The following is a 15,671-nucleotide window of genomic DNA, read 5'->3' as shown; positions in this document are numbered from 1 at the left end:
TCTGGGAGCTTTATCCTGAGAGGGATCCGACCCTCTAATGCGCTGCACCGACTTAGTGCCAGACAACTCCTGCAGTTCCCCACCTCCGACGCCAGCCCTGCCGTGCGCTGCTTCATAGAGGGGGGCCTCTGCTGACCGCGCCCTTGTGAGTGAGGGCGACACCTTCTCCGCTGTAGAAGCGAACCGGCCCCCTGTGGCAAGTCCCCTCATTTGAGCCAGCAGATCAACCACTAATTGCGGTCCTTCAGTGTCTTCTGCGAAAAGCTGTGACAAACCTCGCAGTTGTCTGCCAAATGTTTGGGATATAGGCAATGAAGGCAGTCCGCATGCCCATCCGCATCGTAGACGTTCTTCAGACTGCAGGTCGCACATGGCCTAAACAATGATTTTTTCGGACCCACCAATGACATACTGGGCCTGGATGGATAAAGTACCAGCGAATGTACGAGTAGAACACAAAGAGCAATTTCTTAAGAGGTGATCCCAACAGTTTGGAGACGGTTGAAATCTGAAGGGAATCCGCGTGGGCGGAAGCTATTTATACCAGACTTCCAATTGGTGCAGCCTAAAGCACCCAAAACACATCGATAGGACACTCAGTGTCAAGGTTTTTCATAGGAAAACGCTATGTTAAAGTTACCAAGGTTTTCCCAGTCTGACGACAGGGAATATTCACAACATTTGAATCCATGAAAGATACAATGCTGGAGAATATAATCTATCAAAATCGATACTGCTGAAATGATGGGAACGAGATGGTAGGAATCGAGGTAGTATCACAAATTCAGAATTTCTTTGAAGAAAAAAATTAAAGAAATTAGAAAGGGCATTGAATCTAGCTCTTCTATGCACTATGGACTACGTAAAATCGGGGGCTGGTAATCCAGTAGTCTCATTGGCCACCACTGTCACCAACACCTTCACATTCAACTTCCTCCCAGTTTCTGATCAAGATATCAAAAAAATTCACACTTCTCTTAAAACCACGGCTTGTCCTAGCGACTCCTGTTGGGTCTGGATAATCAAAAATGGTGCCGTCTCTTTTGTGCAACTGATTAGCCATATTGTGTCCTCTTCGTTTAGTGAAGGCACTGCACCAGAAAAGCTTAAACAGGAATGGGTGACACCCATTTTGAAAAAAGCCTTCACTAGATCCTGCTGACTGTGTGAATTATCATCCCCTTACAAATAACCCTTTTTTGATTCAAGTTTTGGATCGAATGGCCTTTACCCAACTTCAAACCCACCTGGAATCATACCAACTCTTGGGCGATTGTCAATCCGGCTTTCATCCAGGCAGAGGCACTGAAATGGCTCTCCTTGACATGAAGGACACTTGTTTGCATATAATCAATCATGGCCATGTGGGATTACTGATGCTCATCGATCTTTCCACAGCCTTCGATACCATTGACCACACTCTACTTTGCCAACCCTTTAGAGATGTGGCTCTGGCATCGCATCAGACATTTTGGTAAACTGCCTCTCGTCCTTCTAAAGTAATCTTATGTCTCAAGTAAAAGTGGGCCCTTTTACCATCAACCCAGAATTGGTTACATCTGCCGTCCCTCAGTGATCATGTATCTCCCACGCTTTATTTAATATCTATATGAAGCCTCTACATGACGACTTGTTGAGTAATTTGGGCGCAGTGTTCCAAACCTATGCTGATGATACCCAGCTAGTTTTTTGCCTTGACCAAGAACCCCATACTAACACCTTGCATAGTCAATACATCTTCAAATGCATAGAATCATGGATGGCTAAAAACTGGTTGGGACTTAATCAATGCAAGCTAAACATTGTGTTAGTTGTCTCTTCATCAGCACTCCCAAATCCCCTGTCAACCTACCCAGATTTTACAATAGGTGGCCATACCATTCAGGTACAGATTAAGGTCAAGACTCTAGGTATGATGTTTGACTCTTTTCTGTCTATGTTACCTCAAATAAATTGAACACTAAAGAACACAAACTATTATCTGATGTTACTCAGGTAAATTTGCCTTTACTTTCTCAAACTCATTGCAACACGTTAGAATCTGCATTGGTTGGTTCTAGATTGATTAACCAACTTCAGATTCTGCAAACCTCCTTGGCCAGGATAGTCACATTACTCCTATCCTTTGTAAATTGCACTGGCGTCCTAGTAAGAGCAGAATATCTTTCAAACTTCCAACAATGGCACATAAGGCGCTCTAACGGTCTGCACCTCAATAAATTAAGCAAAGACACAAATGGCGGCCATTTGTCCATCCATTACTGTGAAATACCTGATCCCGACGCTGCTGCAGACTTGTACCAGGTGAATGCTTTAGACGGGTCATGCTCTTTCCAGGTGGACCCAGACTAGCTGGTGCTGCGTAAGTGGTGGCAGAGTCAATCCCAGGGCACTACCGTGAATGGCAGACACTAAGCAGGCCCCTGGAGACTAGCTCCCAACCCCATGGTGTGACTTCCCGGATTTAGGTGGTGCTGGGACAGCGACAAGTGCTGTACCGGGAAGCCGTGCTGTGCCTCGGAGGTGGAAAGGTCAGTCAGGAGGTCGAGATTGCTCCGACAGGATGCAGACAAAGGCCACTCCAACACAAGCAGCAGGCTGGCAGAGATGGAGGGCACAGAAGGAAGTGGCGGCAGAGGCCAAGGAAGGAGCTGGGCAGGCCCAGCGAGGAAACGAGCAGAAGCAAGAAAAGCTGGGGAAACCGTTATGCACAGAAACAAGGAAGCAAAGAGCAGGACCTAAGAAGCAAGAACAAGGGGTCCACAGGAGACGAGAGTTTCCAGGAGGATAGAGGCATGAGAAAAAAAGGAACAACGCCAGGAGACATGCCAGCTGCATCCACCGCAGGGTTTAAATACCCTGATGCGACAAGCCAGTGCACACAGTCTCCTGCGTCGTTGCTGTGGCAACAGACGCCAACCATAGGGCCCATGCGTGGTGCCGTGGAACTAGTCCTCCGTGCATGCGCCCTGAAGGCATAATGGTGGTGCCCATGGAGCGTGTGACCACTGCCGCTGTGTTGTGCTGCCTGATGTCATGCTGCCTCCTATGACCCCCATCCTGCCTGCCAAGCTGCGCAAGATGGCAGCAAGGGAAGAGCCTCCAGGTGAGAACCTGTGGGCGGAGGCAGTCACAGGCTGAGGGCATAACACTCTGAACCCCCGCCCAAAGGCCTAGGAGCACCAGGATTCCAAGGGAATCCTTGGTATAACCGCTGCACCAACAGGGAGCATGGACGTGGCCAGCTGGTTCCCTGGATCGGTCAAAGGCAGCGTAATGCTTCCAGTCCACCAAGAAAAACTAGAAGCCATTGCGAAAACCGGAATCACAGATGTCTTGTACCTGGTATTCAGGCTGGCCAGCGACATCCACAGGAGGGGGACATGGAGGCAAGCAACCATACAAGTCCACATGGTAAGGCTTCAAGAGGGAGACGTGGAATACCGGATGGATGTGCCAATTCAAGGATAGCTGTAGAGGAAAAGCCACTGGAGAGATACAGGCTGTTATCTGAAAAGGACCCAGGTAACGGGGAGCCAATTTAACAGGCACGTTACAAAGAGAGATGCTTGCTGGACAACCACACTTTATCACCAACAGCAAATAGAGGCTATACGGTTCGCTTTCTTTCTGCGATGGCCTTCTGCAACGCCACAGTGTCCTGTTGGACCATGGCTACTGTCCTCTGGACAGAATGATTCATTTGGACCATGGCATCAGCAGTCAGTACAGAGCTTTAAACAGGTAAGGACAAAGGCAACAGTTTAGGGTGGAAACCGTAAGTGTAATAGAAGTGTAATGGAAGGGGTTCATCTTAATGGAAGAATGTACAGATTTGTAATGAGCACAAAGGGTCTTCCAAAAAAATGAGAAACTGGGACCCCAGTCAGAAATCACCTTCTCAGGAAGACCATGCAAACAGTACATTTCATGGAAAAAGACTTGTACCATCTGTATTGGACGATAAACCAGGCAGAGGAATAAAATGCACTAGTTTAGAAAAATAGCCCGCTACAACCATGATGCAGGTGTTACCCATAGACACCAGAAGTTCCATGATAAAGTTGGTGGCCAGAGTATGCCTGGGGTAGGTGGGTTTCTCTGCCTTTTGCAACAACCCCAAACGGTGAGGACGAGAGGTTTTGGAATGGGCACAAACCGGACACTTATTAATGTAGTCCTGTACTTGTTTCAATCCAGGCCACGAGAATTGTTGAGAAACCAGATATGTCGTAGCCTTGATGCCCTTATGACCTGCAGCACAAGACTTGATGACTGGCTGCAGAGGGTAAAGGTGCCTGTCACTAAGTAATAGATCAGCAGAGGTTTGTATGTGGGGGATCCCTAGTGAGCGTGAAGGCAACTGGATCCTGAGCGGTTACCATCTTGATACGCTGCAAGTAAGGTACGGCAACGTCCACTAAATGTTTCAATAGAAGAATGGGTATGACTAGGTTTGATCGGGATGTCCTGCGGATGACAGAGGGACAAGCCATTGGGTTTACTGTTTTGACTTACTGGTATGTACATGATGTTGAAGTCAAATTACAAAAGGCCGTTTTCCACTGTCACCTACCTTTATGCGCACTAGGTGGTAAGCGTCTCGCAGGTCCGACTTGTTGACTACTGTGGAGGACTGCAATGTCTCCAAAATGTCTCGTATAAGGGGCAATGGGTACTGATCCTTGTACGTAATATCATTAAGGAGGCGATAGTCCATGCATGGACATAGCATGCCTTTCTTCTTAGGCACAAAAAATAAGGAGACCCCTGCAGGGGACTTGGATGGTACAATATACCCCTTTTGGAGACAGTCCAGTTATTTTCATAGCTCAGACTTTTCCAATACACAAAGTGAATACACATGTCCATGAGGAATAGGTTTGTCGGGTATCAATTTCATTTCACAATCAAATGGAGGATGAAGAGGCAATGGTAGATCGTCAGGATGAGCAAAGACTTGATAGAAAGGTTGGTATACATCTGGCACGGTTTGCAGCATGCATCCCACAAAGGATGACATGTCCGAGGTGGGTGGCATACTCACTTCAACCAAAGGTATCTGCTGCTCTTTGATCTGGGGATGGTTCTTGGTGAGTCAGTGAAGCCCCAATACTGTGATGTAGGAAGGCATTTGGGTGACATCAAAGGCAATATCTTCTGAATGGCTGCAAATCCTCAGGGACAATGATGTGGTACGTTGATGTACTGGGCCAGAGGCCAACGGAGTCCGTCAATAACCTTGATCCGAAAATCCGTGGCTTTGGTAACCAGAAGAATCGTCATTCGAATGGCAAATGCTGCCCGAGGACCCATAATCCAACAGTGCAGAAGTAGATGTCAAAGAGAACTCTTCTCACCAACATAGTTGGACTTCCAAAGTCAAAAGACGTGAGAGCAACATAGATTATGATAAAGACTTCAGAAGGGTTTCTGTTTTTGGGCTTGTTGATCCCTTCTGTTCCCACAACAAGCCCATCAGTTTCCCATCAGTTTTGCAGGACGCAGGGGACAGGTGCTCAAGAAATGACCAAAACCTCCACAATAAAGACACAGCCGATGAAGTCGAAGTCTTTCTATCAGCTTCACACAGTGGTGCTCAGAACGCCCCAACTGTATGGGTTCCTCTGTTGCTTCTTTTAGGGGTGCCAGTGGAAAAGGTGTAGGACGGAAGAAACCTTAACTGGTCTTTCTGCCCTCTGCCCGTCGTTCCATTAGGCAGTGATCAATTTGGGCAACATGTTCGACTAAGCCTTGAAAGCTGTTGGGTTCTGGTGTATGCACCAACTCGTCCTTGTATTCTTCGTGTAGGCCTCTTCGGAACAAAGTTTGTTGCGTCACCGCAGGCCATTGTGAGTCTGCAGCCAATTGTTGGAAAAAACGACTGATGAATGGAAGATCAGAGCCTCCTTGCTTGAAGTCAAGCAGTTGATTCTGTGCGACTACAGCCAGGTGTATTGTGTGGTGTATGTTTAGTCAGCGCTCCTATGTCTATGAGTCTGTTTCTAGTGCTATATAAATTAATAAAGTAAAGTTAGATGACTGAAAAACAGTAAGGAACGCCTTTTCGAATTCACCCAAGTCGTCCAAAATGGGACTATTAGACGACCCATAAGGAAATGGCCAAGCCATTGCATTGCCCGTCAGGTTATCAACCCTATTTATGCCTTGTCATGTTAGAAATGTTGAGGCCTGAAACGAAACTGGATTTTACAATGGCTACAGAACTTCATCAATTTTCGAGGGTCCCCGTCAAACTTAAGATGTAGTATGTGCCACGGTATTCATACAGATACTACAGCGTCTATATTGAGGGCTGCACAAAGTGGAGCATTTTCTTGTCTCAGGTTTCCCATTGCAACCCTTAAAGCTTGGAACACATCTCTTAATGCATGGCATCCAGTGTATCTGAAGTGTTTAGGCATCTTAACCTGTCAAATACCTGTTCAGGACACTGCTGCAGACTTGTACAAGGTGGACGCCTTAGTTTGGATCTTGCTCTTACCAGATGGATCCAGAATAGCTGGTGCTAGGCAAGAGATGGCAGAGTCAATCTCAGGGCACCCCCCGTGGATGGCAGACACTAGGCAGTCCCCGGGAAACTGACTCCCAACACCACAGTGAGAGTTACTGGATTAACACAGTGCTGGGACAGCAAAAAATGTTGTACTGGGAAGCCATGCTGTGCCTCTGAGGTGGAAAGGTCAGCGAGGAGATCTTCAGGTTGGTAGAGGGTCGAGATTGCTCTGAGAGGATGCATACAAAGGCAACACCAACACAAGCAGCAACCAGGCAGGAGAAGGAGGATGTAGAAGGTAGTGGAAGCATAGGCCAACGCAGGAAAGCAGGAGCAGAGCAAGCTGGGTGAGGGAACCAGCAGAAGCAAGAAAAGCCGAGGAACCAGGCAGGCACAGAAACAGGGTAGCAGAGAGCAGGACCCAAGAAGCAAGAACAAGGGGTCCACAGGAGACGAGAGTATCTAGGAGGCAGGAGAAAACAAGGAGCAACGTCAGGAGATACAGAGTCCTGTTAAGACATGCTGGCTGCAACCACCACAAGGTTTAAATCCCCTGATGTTGTTGAGCTGGAGCGCACTGCTTCCTGCATCATTGCCGTGGCAACAACAGACGCTAGCCATAGAGCGCATGCAAAATGTTGTGGACCTTGTCCTCCGTGCATGCCCCCTGAAGGCGTAAGGGCAGCGTCCATGGAGCAGGTGGCCAGTGCCGCCGCGTTGTGCCACCTGGTCCCCATGCCGCTTCCAATGACTCCCATCTTGCCGCCAAGCTGCGAAAAATGTCAGCAACGGCAGAGCCTCCATGTCAGAATCCGCGGGCGGCGTAGGTGACAGGCCAAGGGCATGACAATTACGTCCATCCACCACCAATCTCATGCTCATTCCTTGCTTCAAACTATCAAGAACGCTCGGATGATCTTGTATTATCTTGACTGCTAAAATTTGGAGCCGTCTCCCAGTAGAGCTTCGAAAGACTGATAATCATATTTCAAAAAAGCTGAAAACTCTTCTTTTTGGAATTTACAGCTCTCTTTTGTTTCCTGTTTGTTCTTCTCTAATTGCAGTCGAGAAGTGTGAAACCGTTTTTTGTTTTTAGTGCCTTCATCCATAAAAGAAATTGCCTCCCACCACCTCTTGCCTCCCACCACCTCTACCCATGTGCTTGTGACATGCAGCCTAATAACCTGCAAGTAATATTTCATTTCAATAGCCAGACAATATATAGAGAACCAAGTATCCATTATAATAATAATATTTACCTTCTTGTCCTCTCACAGATCATGTGTATAACAGTGGTTGAAGTGTACGAAAAGAAGTAGTGGAACTATGTTCCCTACTGGCCTGCACTGCTCCTCACAAACCCCATTGCTACACCCCCTCCCAAGCACAATATAAACCTCAAAACACATGTGCCTGCTTTTTAGGGGAACGTTCAGTGCAGTGCACTGAAAGTGCAAGTCTCAACTTCTTCCTAGACTTTCATTTTAAAATGAAACCTTTCCGGAAGTTTCTTTTCAAAATAAAAGTATAGGAACAATAAAACTTAATTAAAAGAAGTAGAGGAGCACCACTCCCGGCCGCTCCCGCCCCCTTCGACCACTGTATATTGATGGTACTTAATTTGGAATTTAACATTTGAAAGCCCCTCAAATAGTTGTGCATAGTTCAGGTCTGATGGTAAAGCAGCAAGCAATAAGCTATTAGCTGTTTCTGCTTCTCCACTTGCTGCTTGTTTCTGTACACTACGTATTCTAGGCATGGCAACTATGTGTTCTGGACACTATCTTGGCATACCTTCAGCTCTACCAGTCTCAAACAAACCTATAACTATGGCTGCTGCCCTTTGATTTGATCCTTCAAAGAAACCTGGATTAGATGCCCTAAAACCATCAACCAAATGTAAAACCTAGATTACGTCACTAGGTCATGTGTAGTTGCTGGCATCGAATAGCAGATGAGCATGGGATACCAGCCGCAAATGCACTTAGAAGATGAGACCTGCTAAAGGGCACAGGGACCAGCTAACGTGTAGCACCTGCCAGCAATACAGCTCAGGGTTGAAGAGGAAAGCATTTTCATAGGTGATGGGAGCAGTGATAGGTAACCTAGTCCGGCAGATGCACAAGTTATAGAAGTCCGAAGAGCTGGCCACATGAGTAGGTCACAGGGTGTTGATGGCAGTCAATCGGCTTGGGCCATGATGCTGGGTGGGCACTGCTATCATGATAGGGGTTGTTTGATGAACTTACACAGGGTTGGTGAGGTATTGTATGAATGCATAGTGATATGAGTGGGGATGTGTGTGCAGGCAAGTTAGCTACAACGGTTTCGGTAATATCTTAAAAGTCAGGTAGCAAAATAACCATGTCAAGGTGAGGAAGCCAATGTCATACTTGGAGTAGCACACTGTGCTCAAATTATGCTCCAAGAATTGGATCGCATGGAAAATAGCCAAGGTTCATTCTCCAAAAAGTGGGATTGGCAAAGGTATTTTGCCTCAAACTGCTTTCAAGGCAAGGGAGTAATAACCGTTGTCAGCACAAATATTTTATTCAAAGTGAAAAGGGAGGTTTTTAGATGTAGGGTAGATTCCTAATTGTTGATGGTTGATCAATGAGCATGTCTATGAATAAATCAATATCAATGCTCCCAAAGCAGAGACCTCAGTTTGACAAAGGGGTGCTGGGTCACTCATGAATTTATGGACCATTTAGTGATACGAGACAGGTACTCCCTCCCTTCTGTCAACCTATCAACCTTGCCCTTGACAAGTCCAGGCAGTCCCACAGAGTCTTAACCAAATCACCTTAGACAGAGGTTGAAATATAGAAAGATATGGGTTAGCTTATCCATGGCAAACTCACTATTGATCCAAACAAGAAACAATTCAAGTACTTTTCTTTTGTACTTGATGCCACCTACTGATTAAATTAACTGTTTGCCTACCCACAGCTTTCTTTGTTGGCGAAGGATTACACTATTCTCCCTGGAACAATGTCAGATCACTCGCCAATGTTGGTTTGTCTTACTATCAGCTCCAGTACAGGTTGGGCTAGATGTTGGTCCTTTAAGGGGGATTGTTTTCTGGATGCTGCTTTTAATGTTACACTGCAAAAAGAGATCACAGAGATCTTTGCAACCAATGAGGGATTGGTGGGTATCAAAACCCTCCATCTCTGAATCCTCAAAGCCCTACAATAAGGATGTATGCATTTCCCACGACTCCAGTGTTCTCCGGATAATTATATAGGACCTATGTCAGTTGAAGAGTGATCTCAAAAGATCTAAGGTGAAATGCACCATTTCAGGTGAAGTACCATACTTGCCAGGATCCGGAGTGATGTGGAGAAATTTAATTAGGCTGTCCATTTTGAGTTCCCATTCTTGGGCAGGAAAATATCTGCAAAACATATGGGAATGGGGATAGGAAGAGGAGCTTTATGGTCTTGTTAATAAAAGAAGAAAGGTGTCTTGCGGATCATCCCAATCTAGTTAAAGAATGTTTGAATGTAAGGGACACCAAAATCAACACACTTTTGAGTTCCACCGCAAGCTCTATTCCTCTAACTGAAATTATGGCCATTGTATGCAGCAAACTGCTTGGATGGGCTGGAATGGATTTCCAAAGTCCATCAGGCAACATTAAGAGCTCCAATCTCTGATCTGAAAATCAAGCCAGACCTTAACGACCTTAACCTTTGGTGAGGGGATAGGTTAGTGGCAGCGCCCATGTCTTGGAAGCAAGACAACGCAGCACAACACAGGTCCGTGATTAGATTAAGCGCGTTATTAAAGAATAATTATAATTATAGCAGGAGGTAAAGTCCCAGGATTAGATGGACCCTCTATTGAATTTTATAAAGCATTCCCTCCCCTACTGGTTCCACAATTTAAAGAAAATATGTGGAAGCGATGGCTGTGGTTTTCTTCCTTCCTCCATCCGTGAGGCATACATTGCTCTGCTTTTTAAAAATGAATAAGCCCCATAACTGCTGCTCCTCATTGCATCCCCGTTCTCTTAAAAATCCAGATGACAATATCCTGACAAATAGGTGGCCAATAGGCTGCTTTCCCAGATGCCACAATGTTTTGAATGATCAGGCTGGTTTCGTACCAGGTTAGGTCTACCATGTAGAATTTCCACCAACTGTTCTCTCATTCCCATCAGATAGACCCAGAATTATAGGCTGTGGCTACAACCCTACATACAACAAAATCTTGAACTGTGTTGAGTGGTCCTTCCCTCTTTGAGGTTCTGTGGAAGACGAGATGAGCACCTTTTACCTCTGTCTTGTCCGGCTGCTATACTCCCACCCGATTACCAAGGTTTCTATATTGGGATAATTTTGGCTGGGTTTGCAATTGAGCGGGAGCCTGTTACGAGTTCCCTGTCTGTCCAATTCCTTTTTCTCTTGTGATAGAGTCACAGACTAGTGAGGTAAGGGAAAAGCATTCAGCTAGGGGCTGTACATTTTGATCCACCCACTTTACTCTCAGCAATTCGAGGGAATGCGGGTTGCGAGGGTCTCCCTCTCCCATGCATTTGTATTGGAGAGCGAAGCGGGCGCAGAAACGAAAAGAGGATTCCCTATAGGGCCAAAATTAGACCCAGACTTCGATGAAATCTGCCTGTGGGGAATCATTGTACATCCAAAGATTTACCCACAAAAACTAGCCAATTCATTGTTTGTTTCATTTCTAATGCGCACCAAATCTAAGGCTAACAGGGCGCAGCAGTACGAAGGTGCAAAGCTTACAAAGTTACAAAATAATTCAATGTACAACACAGTATATTACAGGTAAAATTACAAATGCAATATGGCAGTATTTCACAATGTAGGTACAAATATACAAGTTATTAACAGGTTAGATTCTCATTTCACTAGATTGCGAGGATAGACTAAGACAGCCAGATGAGGTAGATTCCTCTAGTGTGGCTAGTGGTCAGTAGAGTTGAGCAGGTTGATCTAGTTCTTTCAAAGCTGTAGATATGGTTGGTCTACTCTAAACTCATGAGGCAGTTGGCATTATCGGTTCTGGTCAGTCTAATTGAAGTTCTTCTCTTTATTCTGTCTACTAAGTAGCTAGGGGCCGCATTGTTTAGTGCTTTATGGGTCAAGGATACCATTTTTAGCAGTATTTTATTGTGGGTGGAGAGCCATTTATGTTGACGTCTGATAGCGGAGATATGTGCTCTTTTGTTTATGCCTAGTGCAGCTCTTAAGGAATTGTTTTGAAGGGTTTGTAGCCTCTTGATGATGGCTTTGTTAGCACCACTATAAAGAGCATTGCAATAATCTAGCGTAGAGAGTATTAGTGCTCTAGCTAGGATCATGCAGCTGTCATTTGAGAGGAATGGCTTATCAGCTCTGATGAGTGAGGTGTAAGCCGTGGTAGAGGCCAGGGATTTTACTTGTTTATCGAAGGACAGTTGAGTCCAGGCAGAATCCAAAGGTTTTTACCTCCTTAGTTACCCTAATGATGTTTCCATCAATGGTGAATGAGGAGTATTCATGGCCTAATTTATTGAGGTTAGAGTGTGTACACAGGATTATCAGCTCTGTCTTGTCATCATTCAGGCATAGACCGTGGGTGGCCATCCATGCCTGGATGATGATATACCCTATTCACCAATGCCAGGTCCTTGCCATGATCCCCGAAAAGAGGGAGGAGAATCTGTGTGTCATCCGCATAGTCAGTGTAGGTGATACCCAGAAGGTCCAGATCATCGAACAAGGGTTTGGTGAATATGTTGTATAGAGTAAGGGAGACACAAGAGCCCTGAGATACGCCACACTGAATAGGGGTAGGGTCCGCCGCTGCCGATGGGAGAACACCCTCATGGTCCTCTTGTTCAGGAAAGATTCTATACATCTGATTGCATCTGTAGAAAAGTGAGCAGCTGAATCCAAGTGTCTACATAAGACCTTATGATCCACTAGATCAAATGCAGCTGAGTAGTAGGAGAAGGGCTGTCTTCTCATTATCTCTCAGCTCATAGACCTGTGTTTTTAAGTCAATCAGTGATGTTTCCGTCCCATGTAGTGGGCAAAAACCGGATTGTCTAGCTCCCAGGAGCTTGTGCAGTTCAAGGTATTTTTGAATCTGGGTATATGCGACTTTGTCAAGTATTTTAAGTAAAAATGGTACCGTCGTTATGGGGCGGTAATTAGTGGGAATAAGTGGATCTAGAGTTTGCTTTTTCAAGTGTGAGAGTACCCATGATTGTTTTAATTTGGCAGGGATGGTGCGAGAGGCGAAGGAGGCATTGATCAATTTGGAAATAAATGGTGACAGATCTCTAGCAGCATCTTTTATGATCTGAGCTGGGCAGATGTCACCTTTGCAGTTGGATGGTTTGAGAGATAAAATAGTTTTCTCTACCTCTAGAGTAGTGGTTTTGGTAAAGCGGAATCTGGTGGTCTGGGCAGTAGGTATATCGCTGGGCGGATGGATGTTCGAGGGATGCAGTAAATTCAGCTCATCTTTTTTTTTGTTTTATTTTATTTTGGAGTGTGTTTATTTTGTTGGCTCGTGCGTGTTGAATATCTGCGCACCAGGTCTTATTTTTGACACATATTTCAGGTATGGGAATCAGGCATTCTAGTTCTTTTAATATAGTGAACAATTCCTTCATACTCGAGTTGGAGTTAGCAATACATTTGTTATAGGAGTTCCGTTTTGCCAGGCAAACTTAATTTTTGTAATGCGTTGAGATGGTAGTTAATTTGCCTTTGTTCTCATCAGAAGGGCATATTCTCCAGGCAGTTTCACACTTCCTTTTCATGATACACACGTCCTTTAATTGTGGAGATGTATCAATGAAAAGGGCAAGTCTTTTCCTGTCATGGCAGCTTGAGGCTGGAATTCCTTACCATCGACCTTGCATCTGGAAAGAAGTCGTTCCTTTTTTCGGAAGCACTTGAAAACCCTGTTATTTGAATAACCCTTGAACACCTTGTTATTTAAATGACTTCCCAGTATCCCTCTGTTCTGAGTTTGATGTGTCTCGTGTGTTTTTTTGCGCCCCGATGCCTGCGGGCTAGAGCGCGTAATAGATGAATTATTGACTGAACTCGAATCTCACAGAGTGGTGTCAGCATTCAAAGTGATTTATCTAAATTGCTGTGTGTAAAAGAACCAAATTAAATACATGGGCTTTTATATCCCCTGATCATATACAATACTGAAGTTGCATAATATCCCTGGGCTTCTGGATACTCTGCAAAGGGATCTAAATGAAAGGAGAAGATTCAAGCCATCCTTATTAGAAGGCGAACGTAGCATAAAATCCAACTATTTTCCATGATTCCCTCATGCTTTTCCAAATTCTGCTCATAAAAGCTGAAACGTAAACAGTCCGAATGCGTCTCATATGTGTTGGGAAATTACGTAAATGTTATAAAGTCATGTTTCAAACAACCCATAGCAGGGGTCAGGAGGTCCCAGATTTAAACAGATACAAATTGAAGGCTACCAAAACCAAGATAATTTCATTCCACTCTGGCCGTCTATCATAGACCCCAAAAATATGGCCTATGCCTTTTCGCAGTACAAAAGTTCAGTAGCTTGGGAATCAACGCTAAGATCAGTATCCTAGCCTTTCCTCTCCACCTTTTAAGAACTGGTTGCCTTTCAAGAGACATCAATAAAAAGTTCGAAATTGTTTTTGCAGGAATGTTTCCTGCATGAATCTTCTAGAGTTTGCAAATAGCCTTCAACTTGGGCTGTAGGGTATCAAAGTATATTTTGTACTTTTTAAGATTTTCCTTGCTTAATGGTTATGCACTATTCTGAATATGTAAGCAAGTGGACATTTAGCAAAGTGCTAAAAACTTTGCTCTTCACCTAACTTTGTCTATCATTGTTCCCTCCGTGGCGATGGTATTTCAACAAGAATGTCCCTTTACTCTGAACCTGACACTGCTCACATGTGTAACTGCTTTATGTAAAGGCGCCTTGATGCCCAAGGTCTTAGCACACTTCATAAATGGAAAAATAAATAAATAAGTCCGTTTATCCAACAACCCAACCAGAAATGTGTCTGATTTGAGCAATAATCCCAGTGCGAGGGGTACTGAAGGGAAACCTGTGGGGGCAGGGGGGGGGGGGGAGTGCAGCACTACTACCATGTATAATTCCCCTGTTCCGAGCCTCCTCGTTGGCTGGGAGGCTGCCACCCTCCCACCTACCTGCCAGGTGCTGATAATAGGTAGATTCAATTCCTACTTTACAGAGAGTGAGTGGGAACACGTTTAGGTCACACATTGCAGAATTTTTTTTTAAAGGCTTATATCTCAACAGTTACAACACCTCAAATCACATACTTAACATCACAGTTTGCTTATGCAGGAATGCAAGCACATCTTCAGAGTCCCATTTAATTTGACCTACTCTTTGGGATGTCTTACCAAACTAGATCAACATATTCCAAGTCCTGAGGTCACACCTTTATCCATATTCACTATCTATCCTTGCTATTCCGACTGTGATCCTCTACACATTTCAGACTTCAATGCATTTAGATACTCGGAAATTGCGACTTTTCCAGAAGTGTTCAAGCAAGCAAAGGAGGCCTTAAAATGGTGTGTCCACTTTGCGGAAGTTGAACATCTAACTAAAGAAAACTACTGAAAACGGTGGATAGGTCAAAGCATACTTTAAGACCCTGGGGTCTAGCCATGCAATTTAAATATAGACGTGACAGCGATAAACGGATCCCCATTTCGTATGAAAATATTCCGTCTGATATTCATGCTCTTCTGGGGTGTTCTGGTATGCAGATCTGAAGATGTGCATCATGGATAAGAAGTGGTAGTGGCAAATCTGTGATTGGTTGTAAAATAGAATGCAGATGTCAAGGCTGCGTGGGCTTCTCTTTAAATTCACCTGTAAGCAAGAGTAGTACCCATGGCTCACTGCACAAAATGAATGCAACAGTCCCTGATGCTTCGTCCAAAGGCAGACATGCACCAGACAATTTCATAAACTTGACATGGCCCTTCTGTGATATTTCTGGTTAAGCGCACACGGGCACAGCTTTGCCAACAGGAACCTGTATGTTTCTTCCAATAGACAAGAAAAATAACACTAAATCATTCAGGATGCCCATGGTGCTGGTTTAAAGCGCACAGATTTGATGATCAATGGAAAA

The 15,671-nt window shown here is 44.8% G+C and overlaps 1 protein-coding gene across 3 annotated transcripts in view; it reads right to left on the bottom strand.

The window, feature by feature from the left end:
* FASTKD1 (FAST kinase domains 1) overlaps positions 1–15,671 on the bottom strand; it is a 677,639-nt gene that overhangs the window by 130,700 nt on the left and 531,268 nt on the right. The window lies entirely within an intron of this gene.

Source organism: Ambystoma mexicanum, chromosome 9 (genome assembly GCF_040938575.1).
Source record: "Ambystoma mexicanum isolate Mex_15411 chromosome 9, UKY_AmexF1_1, whole genome shotgun sequence".
Taxonomy (NCBI): Eukaryota; Metazoa; Chordata; class Amphibia; order Caudata; family Ambystomatidae; genus Ambystoma; species Ambystoma mexicanum.
Note: the sequence above shows the minus strand (reverse complement) of the source record. Positions and strands in the feature narration are given on the sequence as shown.